This window comes from Quercus robur, chromosome 12 (assembly GCF_932294415.1).
Source record: "Quercus robur chromosome 12, dhQueRobu3.1, whole genome shotgun sequence".
Lineage (NCBI taxonomy): Eukaryota > Viridiplantae > Streptophyta > Magnoliopsida > Fagales > Fagaceae > Quercus > Quercus robur.
The window spans coordinates 30779435-30787852 of record NC_065545.1 but is presented as its reverse complement, the minus strand read 5'-3'; the positions used below and the strand labels follow the sequence as shown (position 1 = coordinate 30787852).

The window sequence follows — 8418 nt, the reverse complement described above, 5'->3', positions numbered from 1 at the left end:
AGAAGCTTTTAAGGAGGTGTTGCCACGTTAGCAAAAAAGACCATTTAAAAAATTGACACGTATATAACTTTAAGTCAAAAGAGCCGCACGTAACGTCGTTTCAATAATCTTAAAATTTTAACTTTTATTTCTACTACACCGTTTGAATGCATCTCACTATAAATAACAAAAATAAGACTCAAAACCAAACGTTAGGCAAAAAAAAGCATCCGCTGTTTCCATTCGTTAAGCATCAATTGGGTGTTAATTATGATTTAGATTGGTATTATGGGTCTGATTTGGTTTTGATTAAGGGATACGGAGGTAGAAGAACCAAGCAGAGTTTGTAGGCGCCAAGAGAAAGAAGAAATATTTAAGGCCGGCTATTGTCCGTTCCCTCGCCAGACTTGGGCCACCGGAACCGCAAGCAAGAAAAAACTATGGACCATCAACACTGTTACGCCATATATCTGCCACCTAGATCGTCGGAACCGGAACCGGTACAATTTTTTCCCCATTTTTTAGATTTTGGCATTTGGGTATGAAACGTTACTATTGATTGAGTTTTTTTTTTTGTTGATATGTTTACATTTTATTCGTTTTTGTTTCAGGTTTTTGGTTTCTCTATCAAAATGTTTGTTATCTCAATTTTAGATATTTGCTTTTGTTCTATTTTTTAGATTACAAAAATCACTAAAAATATTGATTTCAGTTTGGGTGCTTCTGTTTCTAATCTTTACGAAACCATTGAGATTAAATAAGTATAGGATTGAAATCATTGGGTATTTCTGTTTCTAATGTTTATTTTCCTTTTTCAATCTTATCTTAGGTCTTTCTGCCAGAACATCATACACCCAGATAGAGTCCATAAGGCACAGAGAGACAGGCCGTATACCTGTAAAGTTATTGTTTTTGGTTTTTTCCCTTTCGTTTTCAAATATGGGGATTGAATATGATTTAGGTTTGAATTTCTTGGTTTGGGTTGGTTTAGATTTAGCTATTTCAATTAGATTTGGTTTTGAGTTAGGCTTCCATTAGCATGCCGCTGATAGGTAATTTGGCCAGTTTTTAATTTTTAACATTTTAAATTATTGTTGTGTTAGTTCTGGCTTGAATTAGATTGGTTTGGTTTTGAGTGATCATTTACAAAATTCATTACGATTAGTATTTTTTCTCTTTAGAAAATTGAGACTGCTAAGTTTTTGAAATTGACAGCACTGATCAGCTTTGCAATGCCTAAGATAGTAATCAATATATACATTTTAGTAATATGCTCACAAATTGTTTGATAAAATTCTGCTGTTGTTTTTTATTCTAAAATTTATTTTTATTTTTTATAATTTAAGTTTTATGATGTGCATAATTCTCCTAAATTTATTGTTAATATTTCTTTTCATCTACTTTTGGTTTTTGAGTTGCTATGGTTGGATCGTTGGCCTTTGGTTCAATGGCATTAAAAAGGGGTTTTTAGCAAATTTTGAATTGTGTAGTTTTGGTATTTGATGTCCTCTACTTTAAGAATTCTCAGTTTATGCTCCATTTGTATTAATATGAGACTTTTTTTTTTTTTTTTTTTTCGTTTGTTTGTTTGTGTTTGGCTTGAATTAAAGTTTCTAGGTTATATCAAGCTTTGGTTTTATGTTTAGTCTATAGGTTATCTCAAGCTTGGTTTAATCAAAGAATCATGCTATTGTATTTTAATTCGACCATAAACTTCTTTAAGAGTAGCATGTAGATTTTTGAGGGGTTTTGTTTGATTCTTTGTTTGTTTACAGACCCCAGCTTCTTTTCCAATGTCCCCCTTCAGTAACCCACAGATTATTTTCTACTTTCTGCCATGCATAGCAAAAGACCATATCTATAGAGTTTAGAAGCTGTCTGCAAATTCCTGCAATAGCAAAGTGAAAAGGTAGAGCTGTGTTTTTCCTTCTTCTATATATATTTTTGAAGCATATTTCCTAAGACTTCACTGTCATCCAAGATGATATATTGATTGTTGGAACCATTTTTCACAATTAATTTAATAATGAATACTACTGTGAAATTTGACGGTGCTTAGACCATGGAAAGGACTAAGAAGATTACTTATTGATAGAAATAAATAAATAAAGGACTAACAGGGTTGAGTCTAATAGGTGGGTTCATGCTCTGCCCCTATCTCCTCTCTGTGGCATCTGCTGTTTGTGTTTGTGCTCTTCCCCCATCTCCTCTCTGCAACATATACGGAACTCGAATTACAATCTGTCTTCTTCAATATATCTATATTAAAATTTTTTTTCCCTGCTTAATTGTCTAGGATTCTTTTACCCTTTTTAAAAAATAGATTGGTTGATTCTCTTTCTTTGAATGCATTGGTTTGGTTTTTTCTTATGGTAACATTAGGGACTTATCCTTTGATTTATTGTAGTTAAAAGTAAAATTTCACCTTGGATTGTTTAAAATCTTTATGTATAAGATGAAAACAAACTTTCCAGTTCAAGTTTGTGCCAAAAAGTGTTACTGTTTGATGTTAATTTTGCTTTAAGTATTTATTTTATATGTCCTTGGCTAATGGAAGCCAAATCCTTAGCCATCATCATATGGGAAATAGCCAACAGATTGTTAAAAACTAACCAACAAAATGTAAATCCACTGCTTAAATATTAACTAACATCTCCTATCCATGTATAAGAACTGTGTTTTGAAGCATATTTGAATGCCAAATATTTGTTGAAATGTGTGATAGAAAATCTAATAGCCTATGTGCAAATAAATATTAGCTACTACACATTGCCAGACCATTTAGACTAACTTTATAACAATTCATTATTATTGTCTCTTTTACTTTCCATAAACTTTTATGCTTAGAGCTTTAACATAATATGTAATTCATATCTATGAGAAATACCTGATTCGAGGCAACTGACCTCCAAGAATGAGAAATAAGATTTAGAGAGAATAAAGAAGATTAGGAGAGAAACTGTTGCTTTTTTCATTCAATGGTCCTTACAATCACCACTCTAGCAAACCACTAATATCCAGTTTTCTTGAGTATTCAAAACTATTCCAAGTAAAGCCATATATGTTGCATTCTAACAATTTGTCTAACTAACTAACTAACAGCAACTAACAGATGTTAACAGCTTTTATGGTAAAAGACTAACAATTCCCTAACTCTAATGCAGCTGCTTAGGACAGGTGTATGTTAGGCAACATCAACAATAACAGCTATGGCAGCAAGTCAACTTCAGCAGCAACATCACAGGTGTTGCTTGATGACTCTTAACATATTCTATATTGTTAAGTAATAAAATAGTTTACTTTATTTTAATATACAAGTTACAAGGAAAGTTTTGATGCACGGGTTAAATTTGATCTGTCATGATTTATTATTGCATAATATTCTCCTTGAGTTAGGCAATGATTTGATTTGATGCAATGATTTTCTATGTTCGGGTTTTTACCAGAAAGAGACTGATTTTCAGGATTTATGATGGCTGAACCAATGCTCATGATTGGTGGCAATAATGCTCAACTTAAGTTGCTGCATAACTCATGTTGGTGCTGCTGCTGGAGGCTTAATTAGCTGCATAATTGCTGGTGGTGTTGTTGCTTAAAGTCAAATTCTTTTTTTAGACACTATATGCTTAAATATACTACATTATTTAAGTTTGAATGTAAGCAGTGGAATTATGATAACTAAGTTTATGTAGGATGCAAAGTTCATAACTAATCAGACTATTCCAATGTTTATTGGGTATAAAAGGAATTGCATTTTCTTCAATGATCAAAATGAAACTCATGTTTTCAACTTGCAAGATAGAAGCTTTGGAGATTTACAGAATATCCATCCATCCTGGCTTCTCTCAAATTTGCTTTAGGCCTATGTAAGATAGTACACTTACATTAACTTCTTTTTGGGGACCTGAATTTGAAGCAAAGAAATAGATAGAGAATATGTAATGCAACTATTAGAGAGAAAAGGGTAAGAGATATATTGTTTTCTACCAGAGATGATTGCTAGAGATTAATAAGTGTTAGAGATATTGAAATTGAATGTTACAGTACTGAAGTGGATGTTGAGCAGAGATGGTGGCCAGATATTATGCAGGAACTGAGATACGGAGATAGAGAGAGAACTACCACCAGTAAATTTTTTTGTTCCCTTCTTTCTTATATCTAGGTATGAAATATGAATTAGTTTTGAGAAAATTGGTTGGATTGATTTTTATTTAGGTATTTGGGTTTGATTTTAAAGATAAATACCGCACGTTGTAACGTTTAAGGGCTTTGTATTTTGTCCATTTACTGTACTAACCACACGGTTTAAAAAAAAAAAAAAAAAAAAACACATTTGAGGCCTTAAAATTTGTCCACACGTTGTTTTTCTCTTCTTATATTGTTTGTTTGTTTGTTTTTTTTTTTTTTTTTTTGAATATCTGCCATGCTTTTTTTTTCTTTGATTTGGTTATGAACTAAGAAATATGAGTTAGTTTTGGGTATTTTGGTTGGTTGGGTTAGTTTTGTATCGTTCCTTCCTTGCGAGGATGGCTTTGGGCTTGGCATTTTGTATAGTGATGTAGATTGAATCAGATTTGAAACAACTGATTTTGTTACAATGAGAGAATACTATGCATATCAATTGTTTCAACAATTTAATGTAGATGCACCTATGCAAAAAAAATTGCAGTGGTGTTGGTGGTGAATATGAGTTTAGCATGGCATAACTTAAGTTCATTATTATTGTGGGTGGTTGTCATATTTTGAGTTCTTAAAAGTTAAAACAAGGGGACCATAACTTACTTTATTTCATCAAAGGAAACTCCAAATGTCACTGTATGAAATGTTGATACTTTTTTGTAATAATGTTAAGATATGTTCATGTCTTACATGCTTTTGGTTATGGTGGTAAAAACTAAAAACTAAAATGTTAGGCAATTAGATGTAGATATGAAGCCCAGCCCAGCCATAACACATACTGCCCAAATTCAGACCCAACTTCCAAGTAAGCCCAAAAAAAGGATTCTTATTTCTCAAGAAGATAAAATTTTAAGTACAATTTTTTAAAAGTGGTAACCTTTCCAATTGATTTCAACTACTTGATAGTATTGACCAATATAATTTAATTTCCATGGAAAAATATCACATTGTATTAACCATATGATTGATTTCAATTGGAAAATCGAAAGTACAACATATAAGAACATGTTTGATCTCACCAAACTGCTTAATGGGGTGCGACCTGGTGGAACCCAGACTACGCAAAATATAAAATTATGTCATGGGTGCGGAAAAGACAAATCATAAACAAAAAGAGTTGATAGGCCTCACTTGCCATAAAATTTCAGTCTCATACATTCTTAATTAGTCTTACTCAGATGTTCACAATCATAGCCTCCATTTTGGATCTCAAGTATGCTATATGTATTTGTTTTAATTTATTCCAAATATCTTGGCAGGACAAAATTTTTCTCCCAAATGCTTAATTTTGATATGCACCTATGCATATCGTTTGCAGTGGTGTTGGTAAAATGATCCCGCGCATTGCACGGGTTAAACACTAGTTATTTTAAAATACAAAACTTGAATTTAAACAATTGATTGATGATATGACTATATTCAGTAGTATAACATTACTTAACATTAAATGTAACTTGAACCTAACCCCCCTCTCTCTCTCTCTCTCTCTATATATATATATATAAAAGAGATACTCATGTGTTATGTGGGTTATAAACTAGTAATATACTAAAAGTCTAAAAGCATAACTTCTCCGCTATTAAAATCTAAAAAATCTTCTCCACTCAGGCTTGAATTTTTTTATGGATTTATATTTTTGTTAGATCATTGCATTATGTATAGTGCATGATTGTTATCGGAATGACCCTTTGGATGTACGGGTTTACGACTACCAAGGAATCTAGCACAAACATGGACAAAGCTTTTTTTTTTTTTTTTTTTGAGAAAGAAACTGATGGATTTTATTAATAAAATTCAACTACATCCAATTATAAAATCGAACCAATATGAGATGGGACATCTTCCATCCATACTTGAAAATCTGGTATGCATAATGCATTTTTAGCCAGACTATGAGCAACCCCATTGTCGTTTCTCTTAATGTGAGAATACAACAATCTTTCTCTACGAACATGTGGAAACCTAATACAATGAAATAAACTTGCAAAACATTTAACATCACGGCTAAGTAAACCAAAGGATTCCAAAGACTGCGAATCTACATTCAAAGCGTTCATTGCAATCTCTGAAACTCCCTTTGGGGTGACATCTTCCAAACTCAGATCAACATCAAACTATAAAGCCTTCGATATAGCCAAAGTTTCAAGCTCTATGACAGTTAGGGGAGAGGGATGATTCCGACCATGTGTGCCAAGCCTTTTCCTTGGCATTCTCTGATGATCACTCCTATCCCTGCCCTATCTTCTTCTTGAAACATTGTATCGATATAATTTGTGCCCGAACCCTCCACAATTACATCAATAGTCAATCTCCAAAACAACACTAATCCACCTCCCATATCCAAAACAACATCCACAAAATTTTGTTCCCGAAAAATCGCATCATCAGAGTTCACCTTCAGGATCGGCCATGGAGGAGGTTTCCAAATGGCATGGTGTGGAGGCTGATTGGACTGACCTGGTTCATTACCAGAGGCTGTGTTAATTTTCTATTGGACAAATTGTGCATGCACACGGCAATACCCTTGAAGTTGGCCACGTGCTTGTACCAACCCTACCTCAAGTGCTCCACTCCCTTCCTTTGCTTCATCACATTGATTCTGAGGAGTAATTTCAATATTGCTTGCCTCTTTTGCCTTTATTTCCCCATCCGTTTGTTTTCCAAACTTGATTAGGGCCTCATTGATTTCCCTTATTTGGCTAACAAACAGCTCAACAGACGAGATTGATTTGGGAAGTAATATCTCTGAATTAATATTTTCCTCACCTGGAATCTAGTTCGAATTTGGTCTGGATTCATTTGAGACTGACGTCCTGTTTGGAGTAAATACAGCCTCTGTTTGTAACGTCTTCCCCATACTCACGGTTTCAGCATTTAATGGCTCTCTACATTTATTGCTTCCTTCCTCCACCGTTACCTTCATGTCTGATTGGATTTTTTCCGGTGAACTCGCTCCTGGGCTGGCCACCACCAGAACTGGGCATGGACTGACTTCTTTTGCCCCTCTAAAACTAGATTTTCTGCCTTCATCAAAACCTGGACAAAGCTTTATACTAATAAACAAGGAACTTCCTCTATCTTATTACATATTCGTTTGGTATTCCACAGTTCAGTAGCTTATGCATAGTACTTCTCATAAAAAATATAGTTTTTGATAATTTTTTTGTGTGTCTGTTTGAGATGCATTTATAAGCCAGTTTATGCTTATATTTTTTATTATTTCGCAGATTTTACATGAGTTATCTATTTATTTTATCTAGTTTTTATATATTTTATCTACAATATTTTTAGTGAAAAGCTAGACAAACTACTAATTAAAAACACACATAAATAGTATTAAAGTTTAACTTTTTTCTACAAGTAAACAAGGCTTGCTTCTAGCCCAAATTCAACGTCATCTACCAAGCCTCATCTTTGTCCATCTAAGGCACAAATAATTCTAAAGATATATCACCCCTAAGCTCCTGGGTTATTGTATCTCTAACGCTTCTTTTGTTTTAATGAAAAACTTTATTTGAAGATAATTTTTCATATTTTCCTATATTTGGTAGTATAAAAAAATTTGGTCAAAGGAAAAATAATTCTTAACTATTTCTTAACTTCCCTTATTTAGTTTGACATGAGATGGAGTTACTTTCCACTAAAGTTTTTTGAAAAACAACTCTTATTTCATGCGAAGCCAAATAAGTATAACAACTCTATTTCACATGAAACTAAATAAAGAAAGTCAAGAAATAGTTTTTGTTTGTTTTAATGAAAAACTTTATTTGAAGATAATTTTTCATATTTTCCTATATTTGGTAGTACAAAAAAATTTGGCCAGAGGAAAGCTATTGTAAGGATGCAATTTGAGTCCTAAGCCCAAAAAGTAAGTGGATCTAGGCCCAATGAGCCCAATACAATGAATTTGTAAAGAGTGGGTTGGAAAACTAGGTTATAATGAGTTGGGTAATGATTATAATGGATCCAGATGACAATAAAGTAAAAGTGGACTGATTTTATCTAAAGAAAATTATCCTCAGCACAGTCCGAGGAGATCAGTTCTTGTATATATTACTTGAAGTTGGTTACAAATACAGTTCTAATTGCTACAATATTTCTTTCTTCATTTTCCGATCCCCTTCTCTTAGGGCCTTCCTCCTAATTTATACTATTTCTCCCTTCTCATCTCTACCCTCCACGTGGACAGTGGATTGCTTATGTTGATCCTTGTCCCATCAGCACCCTCCTGAAGTCTTTGAGGGTAGCTGTAAGGCTGAA

At 33.2% G+C, this 8418-nt stretch overlaps 1 long non-coding RNA gene across 2 annotated transcripts; it reads left to right on the top strand.

The window, feature by feature from the left end:
• The first annotated feature begins 237 nt into the window (after positions 1-237).
• LOC126709766 (uncharacterized) lies at positions 238-2212 on the top strand. Of its 2 annotated transcripts, none has more exons than XR_007649478.1 (4): positions 238-479; positions 809-876; positions 1755-1888; positions 2115-2212. It is a non-coding gene; the product is annotated as an uncharacterized LOC126709766 (long non-coding RNA). The 2 variants fall into 2 exon arrangements; XR_007649479.1 differs by having other exon boundaries at positions 809-881.
• Positions 2213-8418: the final 6206 nt, after the last annotated feature.